This window comes from Gorilla gorilla, chromosome 13 (assembly GCF_029281585.2).
Source record: "Gorilla gorilla gorilla isolate KB3781 chromosome 13, NHGRI_mGorGor1-v2.1_pri, whole genome shotgun sequence".
In the NCBI taxonomy this organism is placed as follows: domain Eukaryota; kingdom Metazoa; phylum Chordata; class Mammalia; order Primates; family Hominidae; genus Gorilla; species Gorilla gorilla.
Genome location: NC_073237.2, coordinates 109,960,576 through 109,985,465, shown reverse-complemented (window position 1 = coordinate 109,985,465; position 24,890 = coordinate 109,960,576). Strand labels below are relative to the sequence as shown.

The window sequence follows — 24,890 nt, the reverse complement described above, 5'->3', positions numbered from 1 at the left end:
GGCAACACAGGGTGACCCCATCTCTACAAATAATAAGAAAAATTAGCTGGGTATGGTGGCATGTGTTGTAGTCCCAGCTACTTGAGAGGACGATAGGGGAGGATCACTTGAACCTGGGAGTCTGAGTCCACCAGCCTGGCCAACATACCAAGATCCCATCTCTAAAAAATTTAATAAAAATAAATAAGTAAATAAAAAGAATTTTTAATGGGTAAAATTAAACTCTGTGGTTTAGGAATGCCTATGTAGATGCAAACCTATAAAATAAAGCAAAAAAAAAATATCAAAAATCAACTAACTCTAGTAGAGACAGAAAGGTGCACTGGGGGTTCTAGTTGCTGATAATGTTCTATATCTTGACCTGGGTGTTAGTTAGGTGGGTGTTTGCTTTAAAATTATTTGTTAAACTATACACATACGTTTATACCCTTTTCTCTCTATATGAAATATTTCAAAATAAAAATATCATAAAATATAACATGAAAGAAAATGCTGGGAGATGCGCACTTGAGAGGAAAACTAAATGTGCCCGAGGAAATCAAGGAAGACTTCATGGAAGAGGGAGTTCCTTCCTGCATACTGAGAGTCCTCCACATGCTAGACCCTGGGATGACAAAGGTAACCAAATACAGTCTCCCTGTCCCCATGGAATTTACATTCCAGGAAGGGAGACAGGCAGGAATCAAATAAACATGCTGTAAATGCTTAAATTGCAGACCGAAATAATGGCCGTATGGATCTGTTCTTACACTGCTATAAAGAAATACCTGAGATTGGGTAATTTATAAAGAAAAGAGGTGTAATTGGCTCACAGTTCCACAGGCTGTGTAGGAAGCATAGCAGCGTCTGCTTCTGGGGAGGCCTCAGGAAACTTACAATCATGGCGGAAGGCGAAGGAGGAGCCAGGACCTCACACGGCCAGGGCAGAAGGAAGAGGGAGTGGGGAGGTGCCTCACACTTTTCAATGACCATATCTCAGGAGAACTCACTCACTATCACGAGAACAGCACCAAGGGGGAATTCTGCCTTCATGAGCCAATCGTCTCCCACCAGGCCCCACCTCCAACATTGGGGATTATAATTCAACATGAGATTTGGGTGGGGACACAGACCGAAATCATATCAGTGGCCTTGCCTGTAAAGTCCATGGGCCCTCACTCTGTATATGCTGGAGATGCCGTCTGAGCTGAGATTTGAGGGGTAGGCATGGGTTGCTCAGAATGGTGAGTGGGAGGGGGCAGAGGGTGCAGCACCCAGTAGAGGTCCTCAGGAGGGCAGGAGCTTGGCTGCGTCCCGTTAACCCACAGCTGCTGAAAGGTCACATGGCCAAGTGCAGAGAACCAGTGAGGGAGTAGCATGAGATGAGCAGCATGGAGAGGTGGGAGAGGATATTTGAACTGGGTTTTGAAGGGTGGATAGGAGTTCACCAGACAAATTATGAAATCCTTAAGGACTTGGAATTCTGTGTCTTGCTCACCTATGTCTCCTACATAGTCGTGCTCAGTAAATACTGTTTCTCCTGGAACGTGAAAAGCCAGAGAATAGAAGAATGTAGAGGTTATAAAACTGAGACCACTGGTCTCGACCTCAGAGGAATGGAGTGCAGCTGGGGCAGAGAGCTTCCTTAGCATCCTGGGCTCTGTCTCCTCTGTCAGCAGCTTTAGTGGTCCAGTGAAGTCACCAACAGAGGGAGGTGGCAGCTGAAAAGGACAACTCCAAGAGACAAGCCATTTGCTTCTGGAAGCAGCGGACAATGTTGCCCTACCCGTCACCACCACCATGAGGCTGGCTTGCACCATCTCTGCCACACCCCTAACCCAAACCCCAGGGTCCCATGAGGGTGACAGCAGCAGGGCTGGGGATGCTGGAGCCAGACGCAATCAGAGTGGGCAGCCGCAGCTGTGGTGGCTTCGGAATCTGGTTGTTAGTGGGCGGCTGAGGGAGCCGTGCTGTCTCCCCTGTGTTTACTTGGCTCCAGTGAGGAACTGGAAATTCGATCTCCGTGGGGACCAGGCCCTGGTTAGCCCCTGCCTAGAGTCCAGTGGAGTCAGCCTCTCAGAGCTGCTCAGAGGCCATCCTGTTATCTGAGGAAACTGAGGCCAGGGAGCAAGTGGAGAAGGGACTCTCCCAATCATAAACTGAGTAATAACAGCCGCCATTTAGGGGGTGCTTCTGATGTGCCAAGCACTGGGCCAAATGCTTTCTATATAATATCGCTGCAAGGAAAGTATTATTATTCTTGTTGAACAGTTGGGGAAACTGGTGCTCAGAGAGGGCAAGTAATTTGCCCAGAGTCACACTAAGCTAGAACCAGATTGTCATCCAGATCTGCCTGATTGCCAGTGTCTCTAATCAGCCTGCAATCCTGCCTGCAAGGGCAGTGTTCAGCATGTGACTGGGGCTCCTCAAAGATCTCTGTCCACGGTGAACCACCCCTCTATAGCTGATCCTGGAGTTGGGGACATCTCTTCTCACCTGGCCTGCCCACCTTCTCACAAGGAGGCTTCACACCTAGTGCCCTCCCTAAGCCCACCTTTCTTGAGCCCCTGCAGCTCTGTCTGGCACTCCCACTGCCTCTATTTACTTATTTATGTTTCTTTCTTCTTTTTTCAGGCATGGGATTCAAACTCGTGTTTCCACAGGAGACTGCATCCACTGCCTTTATGTCCCTGGAACGGGTCTGGGACTTTGAGCTCCCAATGGCAGGAATTCCTTTTCTAAACTGGCCATAGAAAGTGTATAACTATGAGAAATGGGTTCTGTCCTGTTGTTCCTGATCCACAGCCCCCGACAACCACCATGTAGCACAGCTCCTGACACAGAGAAGGAATAAGAAAGGCCCCCAGCCTGGGCACCTGGCACGGGTGTCTGCGGCACAGCAGAGAAAGCTAGATCTGCTGCTAACGGCTGTGTGAACCTGGGCAAGAGATGCAGCCTCTCTGAGCCCACAGTCCCTCTAATGATATTGACTTTTCACCACACACTCCATGATCTCATGCAGGCAAAGGACTTGGCCCTCAGTGCGTGCTCAAGTTTAATGTCCTGGATTTGAACTTTGACTTTTTTTTTCCTTTTGTTTTGGATTTTTACTCTCTAGTTTTCAGATTCTTCCAGCAATGTACTACAAATTTCTGGGGAAAAGGAACCATGTGCCCCTGCCGAGATGCCCAGTGCAGCACCAGCAAGATGGCCAACGCCCAGAGCTCCCTTGTTGATCTGAAACCTCCCCTTTTCCTTACTTCTCCCTCTGTTCAGAATGTGTAGACTTCTCTAAGCTTTGTTAAAACTGTTTACAACTTCAGGCCAAACCCCTCTCAGTGTAAAAGGATCCAAGTGACTACTTTATCTGGTTGAACTAAGTGTCTCACTGTAATCCCTCTTGTAATTTGAGCCCATTTTCTCACATTCGGTCAGAGGTACGGGAGCAGCTGTTCTTTCTCCTCTGGGAATCCTGTGTCCTAAGCAGGAAGAAAGCACCTACACCCCACAACCCAGGAATCTCCCTCATACCTTTCCTACAGGAAATTCCTGCCCCACATTGCTTTCCTCTCTTTGATGTAGCCGTGCTTCTTTGAGCCAGTCCCTCATCCACCAGGCCTTTTAGGGAAATGCTCTGAGCTTTCCCAGCTTGGGGAATTCCAAGGAACTCGAATCAGACCTCCACGACCCTCCCCACCGCACAGGAAGGAACCTAGCCAAGGCCCCTTCTTGGATAGATGGGGAGCGAGAAAGTCACCCAGTGTGTTGGTGGCACAGCAGGTTCCTGACTCACTGTCTGCTGCTCCCAGGCAGCTGGGCCCACCTGTGGAGCCCTCGCTCCCCCTGTCCCCTGAGTCAGGGTCCCCTCCAGCCAGTCTCAGAGAATAGAGGGTCAGGCTTTCTCGCATAAAGAATGTCAGGTATCCAGTGGTCTCCAAGCCTCCAGCCCTACTGTCACTCTCCTCCTGGAATTTCATGTCCATGTCCTGTGTCAACATTTGTGACCTCAAGTGCAGACTGTTCCTCATGGGATGGTGAAGGAAAGAAAGCAGTGTCAACTCAGCACATCTACACACACATACGCATGTGCGCGTGCACACACACACACCGCTCCACGTGTGTTAAGCGCAACAAGGGGCCCTGGTGAATCTGCCAGGTTTCTTAGCAATGCCTGGTGTTCAAACTCCATGACCCAGTCCTGGAAGCTCATCAGTAATCCCCACAATCCTTCCCAAAGCCCAAAACTGCATCAAAGAGCTAAGTCCTAGAGCCAGGGACCATCTGTGCTCTTGCCCAGAGCAGAGTCCTCTTCCAATCAGCCTAGTGACAGACAGCTCATTACCTCTCAAGGCATCTTACTCCACTGTCAGATGACTCAGGAGGCTGCCTGGAGGAGCAGAAGCAGGACTGTGCAGTCAGAGAGACCTGAGTTCAAACCCTGGCTCCAGTGCTTCATAGCTGTGTGACCTCAGGCAAGCCACTTCCCCTCTCTGAGCTTCTGATTCTTTTTTTTTTTTTTTTTTTTTTTTTTTTGAGACAGAATCTCCCTCTGTCACCCAGGCTGGAGTGTAGTGGTGCAATCTCTGCTCACTGCAAGCTCCGCCTCCCGGGTTCACGCCATTCTCCTGCCTCAGTCTCCCGAGTAGCTGGGACCACAGGCGCCCGCCACCACGCCCAGCTAATTTTTTTGTATTTTCAGTAGAGACAGGGTTTTAGTGTGTTAGCCCAGATGGTCTCGATCTCCTGACCTCGTGATCCACCCGCCTCGACCTCCCAAAGTGCTGGGATTACAGGCATGAGCCACCACGCCCGGCCAGCTTCTGATTCTTTATCTGTATGATGAGGAGTCAAATATTTGCCTTGTGGACTTGGTGTGAGCATTAGATGAGAAAGCATACTTGAAACCCAAATGTCAGCTGCCACTTCCCTGCCCCCAGAGACAATGGAGCATAGGGACCATTGTCTATGATCAATATCAACTAATATCAACTGAGAAGCAAGTCAGGGGCTGGGCTCAGTGCCCTTTCAGGATCCTGCTATTTCATCTTCTCAACGAAATCTAAGGAAGCACTAATGTTACCCCCATTTCAGAGATGACGAAGCCGACACACTTAGAGAAGTGTGTGTGACTCGCCAAGGTCACATGGGTAGAAAGGGCAGGGCTGAGATTTGGGCCCAGGTACCCTGAACTGGGAACCTGCTTGTTTAACCACTGTAACTCACTCCAGGCCCATGGAAGTTGAAAGCCCTCCCCGAGATTTTGTCGTGAGGGCTCTTGCCTTCTCGTGGTCTCCCTGCTCCTCGCGACTGCCTCCTCTGAGTCAGACCAGCTGTGGCTCATCTCAGTGGCCCTTTCATCACCATCTCAGCTCCTCAGTATGTCTGCTAAGATAAACCATTCAGCCCCTTCCTCAATTACCAGGAAAAACCCATATTCCCAAGAAACATGTGGGTGGCTGTAGACCTAACTGATGATGGAATGTGGAGGCATGTTTACACTGCAGTACACGCTTCGCACTGAACATTTGACATCCCTGGTTTTCAGTATCTTTTTCTGCCCAACTCCGCACCTCCAAGAACCTTCCTCTGCCCACTTTGCCTCCTAGGGCCCCCACCTTCCAGGGGCCCAGTGTTCCACCCATGCCTTCTCCTCTCTCCTCTCCTCCCACGCCTCCTCCCCCTGCACCCATTCAGTCTTGCTCTCTCCGTCTGTTAAGACTAGGAATTCCAATCCCTCCAACCCTTAATCCCAAACCTTCCCACAGTCACACCTATCAAGGGGCCTTCCAGTTAGCCAGACCCACCCTGTTATGGGACAGTCTTTGAGGGACTTCTTCATTCCTTGGCTCTGTGCCTGTTGACTCAAGTGATGATAGTTATATTAGCATAGAAAAATTCTTCCTCAGATTAAGTAGCAATGAGCTCCTTTCAGATAACAATCTTAAAATATCAAAAACCACAGACCTGGGAAATGATCCTGCCCAGAATTTCTCAATGAGACACAAATGGCCTTCACGATGTGAGACTATCCCGTGCACTGCAGGACACTTAGAATCCCTGGCTTCTCGGCACTAATGCCAACAGCACCCTGCCTTCATCCTTGTGACAACCAAAAATGCCTCCCCATTTCCAAATTTCCCCATCTGTCACACAGGCACACTCATGCATAGCCCATGAACACACACACACACAGTGCATGGAGAACTAATCATGTCTTTGTACACACGGGCTCATGAGACCCAGAGAGGCAAAGGTCTCTGCCTGAGATCACATAGCAAGTGAGGTTGGAACACAGGACTGGCGGACTGGGGGAGAGCCTCTCTCCCAATATGCAGGCTGAGGCTGCCCTGCCACTAGGCTGGGAGCCAGGGGACAAGGGCCCTGTCTTGCACCCCACTCCAGATTTTTGCAAACCCAATTCCCTGGACCCCTTCATAAGGACCAGCAGGATGCCAGACATACACCAGCAGAGAAAACCTCAGCCTCTCATATTCTGAGGACTCGGCAGATTCTGCCTGGTTCCCAGTAAACCAGAAACATGGTCGTGAAGTGAGGTTAAGGCGGAGTGCTGCCCGAGAAGGCTGAGCCAGCCAGCCCTCTCTGGGGAGGCAGAAATCCTTCCCGGAGCCTGAGACCCCTCCAGCCTGGCTGTGGGGAGTCAGCTGCTGTCAGCTGCCCAGAGATGAAGGTCAGGGGACAGGAGAGGGGATTTCCAGAACCCAAAACCCAAGTGTGCCAGCAAGTCTATGCCTTCCAGATGTGAGGACATACCAGGCCAAACACAGCTCCAGTCTCATCCAGAGACACAGTGCCAGGAGACGGGGAGGCAGGCTCAAAGAGGAAGATGTGATCCTTGACTGCACCCCCTACAGTGCGCAGAGCACCCCCATTCACCTCTGTGAATCCTTATAGTGACCCTGCAAGGTAACCATAGCATCCCCATTTCACAGATGAGGAGATAGAGGCTCAGAAAGGCAAACTTGCCACCTACTAGCTGTGTGACCAAGGACATGCAATGTAACCACCCTGGGCTTCAGTTTCTCCTTCTGGATCATCTGGAGGGTATGGCCTGCCTTTAGGATGTTTTTGAGGCTAAACGAGGCAAACCTTTGTTATAGTAGCCCAAGGCCTAGCTAGCAACAGGTGCAGAAATAATGCTATTGGAACCAGCAGGTTGAACAAGCCAGACAGGTAATGTAATCAAAAGCACAACTTTATTTTTGTGTTCTATTATCTCTTTAAAATGTAGTCAGTGGGACAACTCCAGGAAGGGTTGAGGGGGCGACTTTTTTGCTGTCTTAGTAATGACAATTCCTTTAAATTGCAAACACAGTCCAAGGCAATCATGTCTATTTCTAGACCAGTGCAGAATTTTCTGGTCTAGAAATAGACAGAATGTCAGTTTCTTCTCACCTCCAATCCCATTCTCCAGGCTGCAGTTTCAACCTAGCCAAGGTTTGAGTAGTAAGGAAGAAAGAGGGTTAAAGCGAGTGCACAGAAGAGTTCTTTCTCAGGTCATTTTAAAATTGAGACAAACATGACATTTCTTACATGTCTCAGTTTGTGGTTGCATCTGTATCTGCTACGCACACACACACACACACACACACACATATTCTAATACTGTTACTTTTTAGGAATTCTCGTATGTATAGAGTATGGTAGATATTGCAGGTAAGTTATGTAACCTTGTGGTTTCCCTTTAATAAACCATGAACACCGTCTTCTCTCATTGCACATACTTTAATTTATTTTTTGAGATACAATTCACATAACGTAAAACTCACTACTTTAAAGTGTACAATTCAGGCCTGGTACGGTGGCTTACGCCTGTAATCCCAGCACTTTGGGAGGCCGCAGCGGGTGGATCACCTGAGGTCAGGAGTTCGAGACCAGCCTGGCCAACATGGTGAAACCTCGTCTGTATTAAAAATATAAAAATTAGCCATTAGCCAGGCATGATGGTGGGCACCTGTAATCCCAGCTACTCAGGAGACTGAGGCAGAAAGAATCACTTGAATCCAGGAGGCAGAGGTTGCAGTGAACCAAGATGGTGCCACTGCACTCCAGTCTGGGCAACAGAGTGAGATTCTGTCACAATAAATAAATAAATAAATTGTACAATTCAGTGGCTTTTAGTATACTATGTTGTACAACTATCACCACTACCTAATTCTAGAACATTTCTATCATCCCCAAAAGAAATCTTATACCTATTAACAGGTCGGTGCAAAAGTAATTGCAGTTTTTGACGTTTTTATTTTAAGTGGCCAAAACTGCAATTACTTCTGCACTGACCTAATACTAGCCAATCCCCAACTCCCCTTCCCCTCATTTCCTGGCAACGAATCTGCTTTCTATCTGTCTGGATTTGGCACCTGGATAGGTTATATAATTGGAATTCTACAACATTTGACTATTTGTAACTGGCTTCTTTCATTTGGCATAATATTTTCAAGGTTAAACATTTCAAGTTGTAGCATAAATCAGTACTTCATTCTTTTTTATGGCTAAATAATACTCCACTGTTTAGACAGATCACATTTTGTGAATCCCTTTAGCAGTTGATCAACATTTGAGTTTTTTCTACTCTTTGAAAATTATTAATCATCTGCTATGAGCATTCATTTACAGGTTTTTGCGTGAATATATTTCCACTTCTCTTGGATCTATACCTCGGAGTGAAATTTCTGAGTCCTGTGGTCAATATTTTTTATTTTTTTCTCTTTTTGAGATGGAGTCTGGCTCTGTTGCACAGGCTGGAGTGCAGTGGCGCCATCTTGGCTCATTGCAACCTCTGCCTCCCGGGTTCAAGCAATTCTCCTGCCTCAGCCTCCTGAGTAGCTGGGATTATGGGCACGTGCCACCACACCTGGCTAATTTTTGTATTTTTAGTAGAGATGGGGTTTCACCATCTTGGTCAGGCTGGTCTCGAACTCCTGACCTCAGGTGATCCACCTGCCTCATAACTCCCAAAGTGCTGGGATTACAGACATGAGCCACCGTGCCCGGCCCCTATGATAAATCTATGTTTAGTTTTTCGAGGAACTGCCAGACTCCACATCCACTTCCAATTTCTCCACATCCTCACCAAAAACAGTTATTTTCCCTTTTTTAAAAGTTACAGCCATCCTAGTGAGTGTAAAGTGGCAATTCATCATGGTTTTGATTTGCATTTGCCTAATGACTAATGCTGTTGGTCATGGATATGCTTTTAAATTATGATTTTAATTGCCATGCAAATTCCATTGTAGGTTACTATAATATATTTTTAATTGGCTATTATTGAATATTCAAGTTGTTTCTATTTTTTCAAATTCGCTCATACATATAAGCCTTTGTGAATCATAATCATCTCTGATTCAATGACATTCATCCATTCACTCACTTATTCAATAGCTATGTACCGAGCCAGGCCTGTTCTAGGTGTTATTGCACAGTACTGAGCAAGACAAAACAGATCCGATCTCTGCCCGCTTACAGCAGACGGTCCAGTGATTTATTAAATGTTTGTGCAAATAAGTCGATCAGCAGGCTGACAAGCATCAGTAAAGAAACACACAGGGCACATATGTAAGAGGAGCGCATCATTCAGACTGGGTAGCCAGGAAAAGCCAGCCAGGGGTGGGAGATGGGGAAGAGCATTCATTCCAAACAGAGGGAACAGCATATGCAAAGCTGTTGAGAAACTAACAGAGACCTGAGTGCCTGGGGAGGGGGGCAAGAGCAAAGAGGGAGGTGAGGGCTAAGGTGGAGGGAACGGAAGCGGACGTAGGCTGGACTGTGCTGATTGGCAGCCCGCTGTGGGAGGGCTGAATATGTTGACAATTGTTTTATTTCCAATGTGCCATTTAAAAATAGCAAAGAAGGAATGAAGAGAAGGAAGAAGTGGGGAAGAGGGGATTTCTGAAGATGGAACACTTAAACGAATGGGGTCCTGCCCTATCTGTGCCTACACTGGCCAAGGTGAGCATCTGTCAGTTGTCCAGCCCGTCAGTCACCTGCCAGTGTCTATGCCCAATCTCAACAGCTTACACCACACATGATACTGAGTGATCTCTAACCCTGGCCAAGTGGGTATTGTGACCTAACAGCAGTCAATCTTGAAGTTGGCCAGTGGGCTGAGAAGTGGCCTGGTGTGGTATAAAATATAAATATTTGGTCTTGGTCTCTAATTCCTGGCACAGAGCACCTAAAACCCTTGAACATATTGCCTTTTATATGCTAATGAGATGACTTATGGAGGAGCCCTAGAGAGCTTCATGATGAGGGCTGGTTACCCCCACAGCCCCCACAGCCTCCATGGGGGCAAGACGGGCTGGAGATTGAATTCAATCGCCAATGGCCAACGATTTAATCCACCATAATGAAACTGCAAGAAAAACCCCTAAACAACAGAGTTTGGGAGCTTCAGGGCTGGTGAACACAGGGACTCGCTGGGAGGGCGTGGAAGCTTTGTGCAAATCCCCCATGTTTTGTTCCCTGCATCTCTTCCATGAGTCTGTTCTTGAGTAGTATCGTTTATAATCCACCGGTAATAGTAAGTAAAGCACTTTCCTGAGTTTTGTGAAATGTTCTAGTGAATTATCTAACTAGAAGGGGAGGTTATGGGAACCCTGAAATTCAGAGCCAGGCAGTCAGATGTACAGATGGTCCCTGGACTTGTGTGTGACTGGTGGCTAAAGGGGGACAGCCCTGTGGGGCTGAGCCCTAAACCTTGGGGTCTGCACTAACTCCTGGAGTTGGTGTCAGAATTGAACTGAATAAGTGAACACCTAGCTGGAGTTAGGGAATCAGAGACCTCATATAAGAACTCACTTAATCCTTGGCCTGTCCTGGTGGAGGACTTCCAAACCAATCAAGTCCTCCCTCTGGGGGCATTGAGTGTAAGTTAAGAATTTGGGAGTGAGAGTCGAAGCAGGAAAGATTCACAAAGGGAAGCAAAGAGAAACTGGGCTACAGAAGCCATGAGCTCACCAGAACTGGACAGCAAGAGAAACCACAATGAGGCAGAGGCTGCAAGAAGCAGAAGGCATGTGACAGAAAAGGGAGGAGAAGATGCAGGAGGCTACAGGGGCAGGTAGAGGAAGAGGCAAGCTGATCACCAGAGAAGGGCTGGAGATGACAAATTAGCCTGGATCTGAACAACTCTCCACTTCTCCTAAGAGCTTTCTAGGCTCTGAGAGCCCTGGCTAGGCTACGGCAGAGGTTCTGTTTCCCTCGTTTCCTCCTGGAGTCTGCTGCAAGTGACCTGGCAGTGTCTGCTCCTTATGCTGTCTCTGGTTCCAGGCACGTGGGCCTGGGCTTGGCTCAGAACTCCCCAGCCTCATTTTGCAGAAAAGCGATCTAGGAGAAGGAGAAAGCTCTGTGAAAAGGCATAGGAAATCCTCAGGGCGGGGCCGCCATGGAGAACAGGGGTGCTGGGGTGGGCGTAGGGGTCCAGTGGGTGCAGCTCAGAGATCCAGGAGCCAAGAAGCACAGATTTGACTCTGAGTCACTGGAGGCCCCCGAGAAAAGGCTGTGCCCTCTCTGGGTCTCAGTGTCCCCATCTCTGAAAGTAGGTGACTTCTGCATCCCATTCCAGCGTGAATATTTGTTGAATCTGTGACATGAGAGGAAAAATCATTTGCAAAAGAAAGAGCCAGAAACTTAGAAATCCAGTAGGCCAATAAATGTTTGAGAAACACAACATCGAACATTTAAGATAACTAATACAATTTCACTTCAAAAATCTGAAGTTTAAAACTGCATAACCTTGAGATATTTGAAATACTGGGCTCTGAGGGCCGGTGGGAGGAGAGGGCTCAGGTCTGCTGACGAATATCCTCCTCTACACCAAGAGGACAGCATCCACTCTAAGACCAACAGAGCCCCAAAATGAAATCCCTCAAATTCCACAACGTCAGAAGAGTTCAAGCTTCTTAAAGTTCCCCAGGTTTAAAGATGCTCCAGATTCTAAAACGTCCAAGATTTCAAAAGATCCTGAAAGCTCTGAAGTTTCCCAGGTTCTCAAACTTTCATAGGTCTCAACTTCCCAAATTCTAAAAGTCCCAAATACACACTGTGAGCCTAGTCGGGATCTGGCTTGAGAAACTTGAAAGCACAGGGCCACCATCTTTACTATCTGCTTTTTCTCCAGCCAGAGGCTGAGGCCCTCCCTTTGGGCATAGCTGTCCCTGAGGGTGAGGGAAGCAGGCAGTGTTTTCTGTGATCAGGATGGTCCCCAAGTGGAGTAAGTTGGGCCTTCATCCTTCTCCATGCCTCCGGGAGCCCTAACCCTTCTCTCAATAAGGACAGCTGCTGTCTGGGGTCCTGGGCCCCCAGACTCACCTTGTCATTCATTCCCAATGGCTCTGTCCTCAAGAGCTTACAGTCTAGTGGGGGCCACAAACAAGCAAGAGAAAGGGTCCCTGGAAAAGATGTTCACAGGGCAATGGCCTGGCCAGGTGTGACCCCCTCTGGGGGGCCTGAGCTCCTGCCCTGCATGACGTCCTCACCTGCCAGCTGCACGCAGGTTACATCCCAAGGATGCCAGTCATCAGCTCCAGCCTCAGGAGGAAGCATCTTAGAGGCTCCAGTCCATGGCAGGTCAGAGGGCATCTCCAAGACTGCTGCTTGCCTTGGCTTCTGCTGTTTTGGACCTGCTGGTCCAACTGCCCATCCCAGGCCTGAGCCTCCACCTCGGCCCCATCAGGGCATCTCCAGCTCAGCTTCTGCTCTGGTTCTGCTGCTCCCTGAGCCAGGCCCCCACTTTCCAGCTCTGGTCCTTCATAGGATGACTGTACCTCAAGTCTCAGGAGAGATGGAAGATGCCTGAGGTCAGCTCCCACCCCCGAAGTCAGGACCCCTCCCCAAAGGGCTGTTGGGTGGCACCAGGTGGAGGGAGAAGAGACTTTGGAGGGAGCACTGGCCCAGAACCCAGACTTAACTATATATCCCCAGGCTGCAATCTCTGGAAACATCCATTTCCTCCACTATAAAGGGGAATTTTAATTCCTATCCTACTCGGTAGTAGGGGAATTGGGTGACCGGCTGCCTCCCTACTTGTTAAAGGACCCTTCAGATGTACTCCCCTTCCTTTCCCTTCCCAAACCCCCAAACCCTGAGTGAGTGTTGGGAGCTGAAAAGGTCAGTCTCCCCGGAATCAGCAGCACATAAGGGGTGGTGCTAAGCCTCGCCCAGGGGTGGAGAGTCAGAGAATGGGTTTTAACACAAACACTAATTGTGGATCCCAGAATGGCCTCCCTGGCTCCATTCATGAGACTGGTATTTTTAGCCCAGGATCGGCTGCCTGTGGCCCCAGAGGGGGTGGCCAGGCCGTGTGTCATGTCTGAGTGATGATGGACTCACTTTGCCCAGGAAAAAAGCCCACAGGGGCCTGCTGCCAGATCCCAGGGTTGCCACTGCATCCGGGAGGAGACAGATGTTCAGTTAAACCCTCTCATCCCCGAGGGGCACACTACAGGGTGTCAGGAATGATAGCAATAATTAATATGCATTAAGTGGGAGGCCGAGGCGGGCGGATCACAAGGTCAGGAGATCGAGACCATCCTGGCTAACACGGTGAAACCCCATCTCTAATAAAAATACAAAAAAATTAGCCGGGCGTGGTGGCGGGCACCTGTAGTCCCAGCTACTTGGGAGGCTGAGGCAGGAGAATGGCGTGAACCTGGCAGGCCGACCTTGCAGTGAGCCGAGATCACGCCACTGCACTCCAGCCTGGGTGACAGAGCGAGACTCCATCTCAAAAAAAAAAAAAAAATGCATTAAGCATTTCCTAGGTACCCAGCACTGTCGCGGCTTTACAGGCATTAACTTATTTAATCATTACTATGAGGTAGATACTATTATTATCCCCATTTTATAGATGAGAAAACTGCAGCTGGAGCAGTTAATTAACCTACTTGAGTCCACACCGCAGTAGCGAGTGGAGCAGGGGGATTTAAAGCCAGGCAATCAAACTCCAAAGTCCATGCTCTTTCTGCCTGGTCACTTGGAATCTGGACCAGGAGTGGACAGTCTTCAATGGCCAGTAGGTCCTCCTGCCTCAGCCCATTGAGTTTTCTGGGATTACAGAGTACATCCAGTCCTTCCCTCCTGCAGAGGTAAGGAAATTGAGGCCCACCATGATGCCCAAGGTTAAGGAGCCATTTGGCCCTAATTCCCAAACCACAACTTTTCCCACTGAATGACTCCATGGGACAAGTTCATTTTGTCACCCGCTCGCCTCCTCAGCCTATCCCCAGCTCCCAGATCAGATGAGCTTGCTTTAGGGCAAAGAGCCTGGACTCTGGATGCAGATGTGAGCCCCGATTTTGACGTGCTATGTGACCTTGGGCAAGTCAGCTCACCTCTCGGAACTTCAGTTTTCCCCTCTGTAACACAGGCGTGATTGGGCTATCTTCATAAGGCTGTGTGGTGGGTATAAATTGTCTGGAGATTCATCAAATATGGGTTTCCTTACCTTGGGCTCCTTGAACTATTAATCCCCACTGTAAACAAGACACATGGTATACACCTGCCCAGGGTTACTCCTGGAAATGGAAGATCTGGTGATGGAATTGTAGACACTTTGACCACCTGTTGGGGAGATATTTGGAGCAAATCATGCCATGACTGCATCTACCCGCTATTCAGATTCCCAACAGAAAAGAATTTGGCAGAAAAAAAGAGAAGAGAGACAAGGCCTGTCCATGCTCTGAGCCAGCTGCCAGGGTAGGAAAACAGAACATGCATGGCAGAGCTCAGGACCAGCTTAACCAAGTCCCCTCTGGATGATCATGGGTCAGTCTCTCCTCTCCCCGGAGCCTGAATCTCCCAAATGCAGAGAGGGGAACAAGACTCTTTCATGCTCTCCCTGCCCTGATTTCTGTGACTTGATTAGGACAAGCCTCTCCCTCAGGGGCTTGGGACCCTACGTTCTGCCCCATCCTCCAGCATGTGTGCATGCACACAGACAAACACACGCACACACACACGGACTGTCTGCTCAGGGAGCCTCCACAGCCCGGCTTCCACGTTCACTCTGGGCTTGCCCAGGGCCCATGGGGTCGGCTCCCTGGGGCCTCAGCCTCTGAGTCACAGTCCACAAATGCAGCTCCCATCAGAGCAGGTGACTCTTTCCAGCTCTGAATCTCAATTGCAAATTTCCTGACTGGAAAATCTGATTGGCCCAGGTGGCATCAGGGGGCCCAGTGGGCTGGGTCATGTGTCATGTATCATGGGCTAGGGGTGGAGCAGCTTCTCCAAGAACAGGGAGCAGATGAGAAGGAAATGAAAGCACCTCTAAGTCAGAAGCAAAATGAGTTCACCCAGAATGTAAATTAGTTACATGGAAAAATCGATCTACACTCATTTCACATTTATCTAGAAAACTCTCAGAAAGCAGCTGCTATTGGGGTGAAAATTAGAAAGAAAAAAACTACCCCTTATTCTCAGCTGCCAAAACAAATGTCAAAAATCCACATCCCTGACTCATCAGAGAATCCTCTCATTCATTGATTATGAACTCTTACACTACAGACAATCCTGATACACACTGGTTATTGGTTTTTCATTCAAAGGAGTCATGATAACGTGGTGAGAAGTAACTGCTGATATCTCATGAGGAAGAAGTCTTTAAAAATATAGAAGCAAAGCAGAACTTTTAAAAGCAGACACAAGGGCTAAGCAGCTTGGGGGACATTCATAGTTCAGGCACAGTGAGTTTTGGAGTCCCTAAAATTTACATCAATGCATACAGTAGTTAAAACTCACAATGACAACCCTGGAGCATTGAGAATAAGTAAAATTACATTTCCTGACCTTCACTTAAGGTGGTATAAATAGGTAACACATGGCGAAAGACTGCCATTTAAAAAAAAAAAAAGAACAGTTTTAAGTTTTTAACAGAAAAAATAAATCTCATCTGGAAAATGCATTCTTGTGGAATAATGCATTATAAATGATGTATGACTATATGAGGGTTTATAAGCCAATCCAACAAAAATAATAAATGGCACAATTTTGAAACCAAACTCTGTAACTAGCAGCTCGAGTTTCATTACTGGAGGAATAAAGTGCTTTAACAGTGATTTCAGTTGGATCAAGGACCCCAGAGACCCTGCCAAGAGTTTGAAAGCAGATAATTGTTAGGAGCAATGCCCAGTTCCAGCCCACCCCATAATTTTACCCTCTAGCTTCATAACTCTACACTTCGTTATGAGGGGGAAGGAGGCTGAAGAACTGTGATGTGTTCAAACTTGAAACTGGGTGGAAAATTCAAAGTCCTTGGTGTTGTGGGCCCCAAAACGTATGTATATCGAAATCACTTAGAGACGCATAAAAACTTTAGGAGGTCTGGAAGAGGAATCAGAAATATCAGGAATAGCCATAAACACATTCCCTAAATGGTTCTGATACAAGGTGGTCCATGGACCCCTTGTTGAGGAACGTGGCTCCCCTCATTCTGCAGATGGAGAAATCAAGGCCCAGAAAGGAACAGAAAAGTGGCCCAAAGTCACACAGCAAGTCAGAAGCTGAGCTGGCCTCCGGCCCGTGCAGCACTTCTTTCCACCAAATTCCGCCTGCCCATGGACAGCCCCCTGGGGCTCACATTCCAAGGAGCCATGTAACGGGAAAGGAAATGTCAGCCGTGACTGTTCCGATGTTCGAAGGCCCATTGTAACTCCAGGTTCTGCCAGACACAGTCCTCAGAGCTCAGGCGGCCAAGATTCATGAGCCTGCTTTTTCCAGATGGGATCAGGGATGAGATTACAACAGCCAGCATTTATTTTTATTTCCCCAGGAAAATAAATTGGCAGTTCTGCTCCAAGAAAAGTGATCAGAGGAAGCAGTGTTCCTAACCAGGAGGGCCTGGACCATCTCCAGCCCCTCACAGCCCCCTCCAGGCCTGCCTCCCATCCTGAAGGTGCCTGACATTAAGTCAGAGCCTCAGACAAAGCACCCTTTGGGCTTGGACTCAAGAACCCTCTCCTGCCTATGGCAGTGGATAAAGGACTTAGGAGCTGGAGGGTTACTTTCTCCCACCCCAACTTAGGTGAAAGACATTTGGCAGTGTCTGGATTTGAGAACTGGAGAGGGGTGCTACTGGCCTGTAGGAGGTCGAGGCCAGGGATGCTGCCAAACATCCTGCCATGAAAGGGACTGCCCCCACAACAAAACTCCTTGGCCCAAAATGTCAACGGTGTTGAGGGTGAAAAACCCCCAACCACGGGCAAGTGGCCACAGATGTTAGGAGTCGGGATGTGAGTCAAGGTTTTGCCTGTAAATGCTGTGTGAGCTTGGGCCCTCTCTGGGCCTCAGATTCCCAACTCTACAAGGAGGAGGCAGGGGAGGCTTGTCTCTGGGGCCTCTGCCATTTTGGTCATTCCAGGCTCCGGAGTCCAGGAAGCCTGAGACGGTGCCTTGCCTTACAACTGAGATGTGGCTGTCAGAGGGGAGGGGGTCTATGCAGCCCCACTTGCCTGAGGAGTGCACAATCAGCTCTCTTGAGCCCCTCCCCCGAAGCACTGTATCTGGAACTCCTGCTCCACCAGGAACGGAAAAACCATTATCTGCAGATGACATCACTTTGCAAAAATGCAGGCGGGTGGTTGCCAAGCAGAACTCCAGGGAAACAGCGGGAAGGAAGGGCTCAGAGCATGCCAGCCACCAGCACACCAGCATCCGGCACCTTCACAAATCTCAGCACAACCCTGGGCAAGTTATTCCACTTCTCTGGACTTCAGTCCTCCCATCCATACAAGAAGAGAAAGCATCTGGGTTTTGCTAGGTGCCCTTCCACCGGAAAAGTCCAAGATCCCTTGACTCTTTCATGTCAAGCCTCGGAGGGCTTCTGGGCTGCAGGAGCACAAAGGGAGCCCCTCCAGGTACAGGAGTCCAGAGTTAGGGCTGAAAGGAGAGGAAATTGGCTGCCCTGCTTGACTGACCACACAGAGGCTGCTGATGCCACCAAACTGCTTGAGAACAGCTCTCCTCCCAAAGCGCTGGTCCTGTGTCCTGCCCACCGACCCAGTTTCTTTCTTGGTCTAGCATTTGGAGCGCATCATGAACCAGCAGAGCACTGGCTAATCGCGAGCCAGGGAACTTGCTTCAGTGGGGGAACCACGGTGACCTGCAATGCCCATCTTTCTACCTGTGGGCTCCCGGGATATGAAGGGTGGTAAAGACTGGCTCTGATGAGCAGAGCAGGCTCAGGTCACCCTGGATGGAGCCCTGGGTTGCTCCCCAGAGGCCTGGGTTCTAGCCACAGACATAGGACCTCATTTTCTCCTTCTGGACAGTGAGTAGTTTGATCCAGAGAGTCTGTGGGGTCTCTTTACACTGTAGCAGGTGGTGGCTCCAGGAGCAGATAAGAACAAATTACACATAGGGCAGAGCATGGAAGAGCTGTGTGTCTTCAGCAGGATGACAATTCCCTCTGCTGCCTGCACCCTCATCAAGAACAGAATTGCCTTTCAGACCCGTTGCTTTCTAAATGGAAGAGGAAGGAAGGAGAAGGCAGATCACCCTCGACCAAGCTCAAGGGAGGGGTGGCATCTGGCGGGAAGGGCACTGCCCCCGCACCCTCCCCCATTGGGCACTGCCCGCTGCCAGGAGGTGGTGTAGCTTACAGGTTAGAATAATCAGGCTGGCATCACCTAGAGCAAAGTCCAAATCTTGGTCCAAGTCCCTCTAAACTGTGCCAAACATGACTCTCAGTTTCCCCGACTGTAAAATGGAGTCAGCAACATATACCTCTTTTTTGGGTGATTCTATTTGCCCCTTGCCCCCACCACCAGTGGATTCATTCTCACCCCTCCCTGCCCTGCTCTGATCCCCAGGAGGCTGACCTCACCCAGGTAGGATATTGGAAGACAGCAGGAAGACAGAGAGGTCGAGGACTTTTCCCACTCCCTCTGCTGGGCCACAGTTTGGATGTGGCTGCATCCCTCTCCCAGGGTCCCCCATCCTGTCGGGCAGCGCCTTCCACAGCTCCTGATCTGTGATTCTGGTACCCAGTGCTCTCCTCTGGCCCACAGAGCTAGAGGTGGTTACAACGTGCTGCTTTCACTAGTCTCTGGTGCATCGTCATCCCCTACCAGGTCCTTTCATTATTTCTCCAAAGATGATTTACAAACAGCCAACAAGCACATGAAAACATGCTCAGCACCATTCATCATTAGAGAAATGCAAATCAAGTTCATAATGAGCTAGTACTTCACACCCATGAGGATGGCTACTATCCAAGAAACAAAATAGCAAGTGTTGGCGAGGATGTGGGGAAATTGGAACCCTTGTGCGCTGTGGGTGGGATTGTAGAATGGTGTGGCTGATATAGAAAACAGTAGAGTGGTTCCTCAAAAAACTAAAAATAGAATTACCACATGACCCAGCAATCCCAATTCTGGGCGTATATATTCAAAATAATTAAAAGCAAGGTCTCAAAGAGATGCCTGGAACCCCGTGTTCATAGCAGCATTATTCACAATAGCCAAGAGATGGAAGTCACCTCAATGCTCATGGACAGATGAATGGATAAAGAAAATGTGGTACATACATATAACGGAATATTGTTCAGCCTTAAAAAGGGTGGAAATCCTGCCATATGCAACAAGGATGAACCTCGAGGACCTTATGCTAGTGAAATCAGTCAGTCACAAAAAGACATTCGTGTAATTCCACTTCCTTTTTTTGTTTGTTTGTTTTTTGAGGTGGAGTCTTGCTCTATTACCCATGCTGGAGTGCAGTGGCATGATCTCAGCTCACTGCAACCTCCGCCTCCTAGGTCAAGCGATTCTATGCCTCAGCCACCCGAGTAGCTGGGATTATAGACGTGCGCCACTATGTCCGGCTAAATTTTTTTTTGTCTTTTTAGTAGACATGGGGTTTCGCCATGTTGGCCAGGCTGGTCTCGAACTCCTGACCTCAGGTGATCCACCTACCTCGGCCTCCCAAAGTGCTGGGATTATGGGTGTGGTCACCGTGCCCGGCCTGTGTGATTCCTCTTCTACGAGGTACCTGGAGTCATCAAAGTCACAGAGACAGAAAGTAGAATGGTGGTTGCCAGGGGCTGGGGGAGGGGAAACGGGGAGTTGTTTAATGGGTACAGTCTTGGTTTTACAGGATGAAAAAGGTCTGGAGATCCTCAAACAATATGAATATACTTATATATGAATATACTTAAAAATATACTGTGGATTGATACACTTAAAATGGTTAAGATGGTTTTTAAAAACTTATCAAATTGTATGTTTTGAATATGTGCAGTTTATTGTGTGCCAATTATACCTCAATAAAACTTTTTTAAAGTCCCTTCATTAAACTCTCTTCAGGAAAACTGGTGGTTCCCAAACCTGTGTGCATATTAGAATGTTCTGGGATCTCTTAAAAATTCCCAATCCCAGGCCACTCCCCAGAGCCATTAAACCACAACCCCTGGGAGTAGGATACAGGCAGCAGGAGTATCTGATACGCCCCAGGGAATTCCAACACACAATGACACCCACAGAATTGCATCCTTCAACTGGGCCGTGTGTTTTTTGTCAGGAATCTGCATAATTAGCTACTTCTTAGGCTTATTGTGAGGATTAAAGGAGATAGTGAGTGCAAAGCATTTCGCACAGCTGCTGGCACCGGCAGCGCTTATACAATGTACTGAAAACATCGTCGGTGATGTTGTTATTGTTATTAGTATTATTTCTCTGGGACACCAGGTTGCTGTGGGTCTCAGAGATACTACAGAGGAAGGTAGAGAGCGTATCAGGACCAAAAGCAAGGTAAGACGGGAAAGCAAGCAAGGCAGAAAGGAGGGGTGCACTCAGAGGCAGAGAAAGGGGAATTCCGTGCTGGCTGGGGAACGTGGGTTGCAAGACTGCGAGAAGCCCAGGGCAAGAGGATGGCAGATCTGCCATGATGCCAGGAAGTGCCTACCTCCAGGGGCTGCTGCCAGGCAGCGGGCACCACTCAGAGGCTCCAGAAACACTGGGTGACACCCAGGGCCATGGAAGAGTTGGTCCAGGAAGCAGCAGGCCTGCAATGTACATATGCTTACCACTTAAGGACTTTTAGCTGGTCTGACCTTGCGGGGCCCCTTCTAATGGGGCCTTCTAATGCCAACCACCCTTGGCAGCTGTGGCAGGCCCTCTCTCAGCCTCTCCTCTGGGCTCCCTGGTCTGAGGCAACTACAGACTGCCACCTCCGTTTACCTCCAAGTGTCTGCCCTGGGGCCCTTCACCTTGTGGGGCTGGCCGTGGTTGGAGGGCAGGGGGCGCTGGCCATCAGGGAGGGAGGGAGACCACATTCCCTCCCTTGGTTGCCACGTGGGAACTGGAAGACGGTGAAAGGCCATGATACTGAGGTTCACCAATATGGTGAACTCTTCCGGCCAGCAAAGGATTCTGGTCAAGGAGGTGGAGCCACCGGCCCGGCCTGGATTTTCCGCCCCACAATGGTAGGCCAGGCATCCATTCCAAAAAACATTTCCTAAGCTCCCACTACATGCCCGGCCTGGGGCCCTGAGATCTGACAGTGAATAAGATGCCCTGGCAGAGCTCAGATCTGGCTGGAGGGAGCAGGAGTGCGGCAGGAAGGAGAGGCCCCCGTGGCAGAGCAGCCAGGGGCAGACAGACAGGGCTCACATCCCAGCTCTGCTCAGTACCAGCTGCAGGTCTTGGGAGAAGTCAATCCACCTCTCCAGCCTCAGTTTTGTCTTCTACAAAAGAGGGTGACAAACTCAGCCTCACAGAGCTGCTGCTGGAGGGAATGAGACAAGATGACAGGAGGGCCCCGTTTGGCACCACTTGGAGTTCCTTCCAGGAACGAGGAGCGAAGAGCAGGCACCTCCACCGGGGTTCCAGCACAGGACGCTTGCAGGGGCCTGAGCTGCAGATGGGAGAGACAGCTCTCTGGGGACAGAGCTGTAGCCAGAGGCCAGCGCCCAGGGCTCCAAGAACCACAAGTCCACAGCAGGAAATCCTCCTCCAGAGCCTGGAGCCTGGGTGCCCGGGTCGCCACACTGCTGGCTGCTGATAGTGCTGGGTGAATGTGGGCAGTCCCTTCCCCAGTCTGGAGTCCCCCTTCCACCTCTGTCCAGCAGAGCTCAGGCTGGACACCAACGAACCCTCCAGCAATGACATTCCGGAAAAACGGAAAGCCCTCATGATCCCTTCTTGCAGGTGGGAAATTAGAGGCCTGGGAAGGACAGTCTATTCAAGGGCACACAAGTTCACACAGCAGAGTCAGAAGTAGAAGCCAGATCTCCTGACTCCAAATCCATAGCACCTGTCCACACTAGTACCTCTCCAAAGGCTTGTGCCACGGGATGAGCCAGAGTACCAGGAAACTCAGGTGTGGCTTCTTCTCTAAGGGACTCCTTGACAAAGCTCTCAGCTCCAATGAGGTAACCAGCATCCCCCTCCAAATATCCTCCAAGATCTAGAGAAGTCACTCCTTTGTTCAAGAACCTTCCACAGCTCTCCATCACCCAGTGAACATCTCACCCAGCATCCAGGGTCCCAACCTTCCTCTCCAGCGGCTCCCGCTGGTTCCCCCACCTTTGCCTTCCATCCTGGTCACCACACAGTAATGACTGTCCCCATCTCCTGGCCTTTCTGATTCTGGTCCCCCATCCTAGAATTTCCCTGCTCCTTCCTTTAAGACCATCTGAAGGTCACCTCCTCCAGGAAGCCTTCCTGCTCCCCAGGTTAAACATGGCCTCTCCCTCCCCTAGGCTACCAGAGGAGGTAGCCTCAGGCTGTATCTGGGTACCTCATGTGCCCATCTGTCTCCCCCACGAGATGGGGAAATACCTGGGTGCAGAGTTTAAGAAACGCCCACTTCTTGTCATCTTCTCATCTTTTGCGCCAAGAATTGAAAGAGGAAGGGCTAAGTGACTCCTGGGGCCCTGAGCCCACAACAGGACGAATAAACAGGGACTGTTTGGTGCCCATTTGGGACACAATTCCAGGCCAGAGGTGGCTAGAGGCTGGGCCTGGAGCCCAAACACAGGCATTGATCCCGCCTCCAACGGCTGTTTCTGTTTTCCTTTTCCCTGGGCAGAGGCTGCGGGGGCGTTCTGGGCCACAGCTGGTTTCTATTGCATCAAGGCTCAAAAAAGCCCTGAGCATATTTTTAGAGAAAAGGGGAAAAAAAGAATCTTTTCTTCCCTGACCCAAGATGAGGGCTTGCTCCAATTTTCCATCTGCTCTCTCTTCTGGGTGGAGCTGGCCGGGAAGTTTCTCTGCAGGGGGATCCTTCAGGATGGCGGTTTGTGAGCTCATAGTTAGGGCAGAGTGAGAGGCTGCCGGCACGATGCCCGCCTCCCTCCCCGACACACATACAAACACAAATGTGCACACAAACACACACAACCTCAGGCATGTGATGTGGAGAGGCGAGCCACATGCCTGAGTAAGAACAGTGGAGGAGCAAGAGGGACTTGGAGCCACCAGTGGCTCCAGCCCAATCTCCCACTGGAAGCAGGTAGCTGAATGGTGGCCTGAACCAGGGGTTGCAGTACTCGCACTCCAGAGCCCTGGGATGTGCCCCATTCCCACTGGGGTGCCTGGATCCAGAAGACCTGGGCACATCTGGGACTGGAATACAGAATGTGTTTGATGCATCTTTGAATGGCTGGTTTTCAATTGTCTGAAGATTCTGTTGGGAGGAATGAAAGACCAAATCATTTTAAGACCTCTCTGAACTCTTAGAGCTTTTGTTGAAATGCATTTTCTCAATCAAAAGATACTAAATGCAGCAGTGCTCTGCTGGTATGTTTGTGTGTGTGTGTTTGGTGTGTGTGTTTGGTGTGTGTGTGTGTGGTGTGGTATGTGTATAAATCTGTGAGTGAGGTATGTGTATGTCCCCTATTTGTATAACATATATGATGTATGTGTTGTGTTATGTGGTTGTGTGTTGTGTTTCTATGTGTACTGTGTGTATTTGTAGTATAATTTGTGTTGTGTATGTGTGTGGTGCATGTGTTTGACGTATGTTTCATATAAGATGGGGTGTATATGTGTGTCGTATGTGTTTGAAATGTGCTGTGTGTATGTTGTGTCTGTATGATACACGCTGTGTGTTTGATGCATGCTTTATGTGTGATGTGTGCTGTGCCTATGTGTGTTGTGTGTGTCAATGTATGTTGTGTGTTGTGTGTTTGATGTATGCTGTATGTATAAGTATGTGTCGTGTCTGATGTGTGTTGTGTAGCATATGTGCTATGTGTGCTGTGTGTCTGACACAGGCTGCGTGTCTCTAATGTGTGTTGTGTGTCTAATGTGGGCGTGTGTGGATGCTGTAATCAGAGGCCATTCTTGGTACCAGCCAGAGGCACGTCTGGAACTGGGGGAGGGGGTTGTGTAGGGGAGAGTGTCCCTGCTTCCCCCAAGCACACTTTTCAAAGTGGCACCTTTTAGAGATGCTCCAGGCCAATCTGTTGAGCAAAGCACCATGGGGAGAGAAGGTAGATGGAGGAAAAGAGCCCTTTTCCTTTTTTTTTTTTTTTTTTTTGAGACAGGGCTCTGTTGCCCAGACTGGAGTGCAGTGGCGTGATCTGGGCTCACTGCAACCTCCGCCTCCTGGGTTCAGGCGAGTCTCCTGCCTCAGCCTCCCGAATAGCTGGGATTACAGGTGTGCGCCACCACACTTGGCTACTACCAGTTTTATGAACTTGCTCCCCACCAGCCCCTGCCCCTGATGTCAGATCGGACTTTGCCTCTGGTGGCACCCAGTTTTAAAATCCTCCAGCCCAAACAGCTGCAGGCCGCAAAGCCAAAGTGCAGAGAAGCACTTGGCCCAGCATCACCAACAGGACAGGAATCAGAGCCCACACCCTTCCTCCTCATCATGGTCAACCTGGAATTTAAGGCCGTTCAGTACCAATGAGCCAGCCTGCAGAGAAGTGGTAAGTCTGTGACAACGAAAACCAC

The 24,890-nt window shown here is 49.4% G+C and overlaps 1 long non-coding RNA gene across 3 annotated transcripts; it reads right to left on the bottom strand.

The window, feature by feature from the left end:
• Positions 1-8,677: 8,677 nt before the first annotated feature.
• On the bottom strand, positions 8,678-23,175 carry LOC134756901 (uncharacterized). Of its 3 annotated transcripts, none has more exons than XR_010130324.1 (6): positions 22,770-23,175; positions 20,893-20,992; positions 19,905-20,032; positions 14,444-14,559; positions 12,477-12,771; positions 9,441-11,581 (listed from the first exon to the last, which is right to left on the bottom strand). It is a non-coding gene; the product is annotated as an uncharacterized lncRNA (long non-coding RNA). The 3 variants fall into 3 exon arrangements; XR_010130325.1 differs by having other exon boundaries at positions 19,905-19,980; positions 22,770-22,977; XR_010130323.1 differs by lacking the exon at positions 19,905-20,032 and having other exon boundaries at positions 8,678-11,581; positions 22,770-22,977.
• Between the last annotated feature and the right edge of the window lie 1,715 nt (positions 23,176-24,890).